At 30.7% G+C, this 2,771-nt stretch overlaps 1 pseudogene; it reads right to left on the bottom strand.

Moving 5' to 3' along the window:
* Positions 1 to 2,118: 2,118 nt before the first annotated feature.
* LOC137730368 (U6 spliceosomal RNA) lies at positions 2,119 to 2,209 on the bottom strand (annotated as a pseudogene).
* Positions 2,210 to 2,771: the final 562 nt, after the last annotated feature.

The following is a 2,771-nucleotide window of genomic DNA, read 5'->3' as shown; positions in this document are numbered from 1 at the left end:
GTTCGTGTCGTTTTCATGACATACTTGATATCTTAATAGGTCGTGTAGTGTAAAACCCGTTAAAGTAAATGGGTAATATGATCCAACTCGAAATCCACCCGTTAATATTATTAAGTAATATGACTTGGCGTGTTATATGTTAAAGAAAATATATTTGAAATCAATAAATAAAGAAAATGAAAAAAACATAATTTGACCCAAACAAAAAAGGAAAATATAATACTAAATTAGTATATGCGTACCATATTATCACATAAATATTACTTCAAAACATAAAAATAAAATTAAAAAAAAACTTTTTTCTTTCAAGTATTACATACCCCAAAATAAGAGCCAAATGGAAAAAACATTAGTAAATTACCACTATATACCAAATGTTCAAGGATATGCAAAATGAAGGGAGTTGTGTTCAAGGTTGAGGAACCTTGCCTGTTTTGGATAATAAAACCATTCAATTTTCATCAATCACCAAGGGAAATGATATTGGAACTTTGGTTTGATATATTAATTTTGCACTCAATAAAACACTATTCATGAGATTTGAAGGGTTTTAAAAATCTAAATGACCATGTATCCATCGTCTAAGCGTAGATAATGCAATCACGAGCATTTATATATGTTTTCACATTTTTCAGACTTGCAAATTAATGATTATAAATTTTATCTACTTTGAACTCCCTTGAAAATACTATTCATGAGGATTTGTATGGTTTAAAAAAAATTCAAACAACGATGTACCCATCCTAAAAGGATAGAGGATGCACTCTTGATCGTTTGCATATTTTTTTTCACATTTTTCACACTTATAGTTTTTTAATTTGTTTGATATTTTTAATTTACTTGATATTTTATTTTTAATGTGTTTTATAATTTTTTTAATCTCACTCTTCGCCTATAGTATAATTTCAAAATAAATAAATAAATAAAACTTATTTTTTTTTAAATTTATATAGAATAATAATACAATAATACATATTTAGTGTGCAATATATACATATACATGTACATATATTGTCACATCCTAGCCCAGGCTCCCACCACATCCTGGGCTCGACTCCACCGTAGCACGATATTGTCCGCTTTGGGCCCCCAACCATGCCTTCACGAGAACTTCCCAGTGGGTCACCAATCCTGAGATTGCTCTCACACGAACTCGCTTAACTTCGAAGTTCCAATGGAACCCGAAGCCAGTGAGCTCCCAAAAGGCCTCATGCTAGGTAGGGATGGAAATATACATATAAGGCTTATAGAATCCACTCCCTTAGACGATGTGGGATGTTACACTACCCTGACCGAAATCAAGGCATGCTGGCCGTCACACGTTGATTTCGGTCGAGGTGTGTCATATACATTATGACTACTGTATTTTATAGTAAGTTTTTTTAGTAGTTTAAAAAATTAAAATCATCAATATAACTTTTTTCTTAATGTGTAGAAACGGGTTACCTGCGTGTTATCCTTGTGTAAACCTATTAAGAACCCATTATTAACAGGTTCTTAGCATCTGACCCGGTAATGACCCAATTAGTTATCGTGTTGACCCAAAACCTGTTATTTTCATGTCATGTTAACAGGTCGTGTAAGAAATTACCAGATATAGGCGTAAAGGTCATTCGAGGATCTTATTTATACTTTCTTGCTAGCTAAAAAAAAAAGGGCCTCCATGTTCTTTTTTTTTTTTTTTTTTTTTTTATATAAATATTTTTTTTAAACAATATTCTACTTTAAGAGTGATCAAGTGGATATTATACTCTAATGGGCGTGAGATTGTGTTGGACCGCACAACGGGAGTCACTAATTGAGCATTAAAATCAATACAAATATATAAATATGTGTCTAGAGCCTTAAACCTATCAAGTACAAGTAACAATAAATACCAGTAAATCATAATATTAATACTGGGTGAATAACGAATTGGTGCCTTGAGGCACTCACTTTTTTGGCAGCTCCAAAATGATCGATGTAGTTGATAAGCATATTAATTGATTGACAATAATTTGACGGATAATTAAAAAGTTTCGACCATGCACGTACATAAAATATTAAGATAAGTGTAAGACAATACTTGAATTTTCAGTTGGGAATGAACTTATTTCATTTTTTTTTTTTTTTTCATAAAAGCATTTGGACTTTTTCTTGATTTAGCATGTCATCCTTGCGTAGGAGCTATACTAATCTTCTTTGTATAACATATGTCCCCAAAGGGGATACCTATTCCACTCTTTGTGAATAATGTATTTTTGGCATATAAATGACATAATCGAAAATGTTTAATTTCTTAATATTCATTTGAAGATCATAAGAAACAACATTAGAATCAAAGATCTCTTAGTAATTCAAATGTATCCAATAAATAGACAGTTCATCATGAATATGTTACTTGGTATTCACACTGTCAATTTTTTTTTATATACATTTAGATGACTAATTGATCTCAGACTCATATATTTTTTTGTAAGGATGATCTTCAAATAAAATCAAGAACTTGAACAATTTTGATTATGCAATTTATATGGCGAAAATATGCTATTAGCAACTGGGATATATGCATTCCCCTAAGAGCAACTCCGCCCCCTAGGGCGATAAATGCCCATGCAATGGTCAATGAGCAATTATTGCCTTAATGATACTAACTGTCCGAATACATCTCCACCCCATAAAATGAATTGTTGGGTGATTTTAAAATTTTATTTTAAAGAAAATTAATTAAAAATAACAATTATTTTATTATTATTATCTTTTCCCATTTTTTTTCCAACTATTTCTCAAAA

Source organism: Pyrus communis, chromosome 10 (assembly GCF_041283825.1).
Source record: "Pyrus communis isolate YQ-2024b chromosome 10, ASM4128382v1, whole genome shotgun sequence".
In the NCBI taxonomy this organism is placed as follows: domain Eukaryota; kingdom Viridiplantae; phylum Streptophyta; class Magnoliopsida; order Rosales; family Rosaceae; genus Pyrus; species Pyrus communis.
Note: the sequence above shows the minus strand (reverse complement) of the source record. Positions and strands in the feature narration are given on the sequence as shown.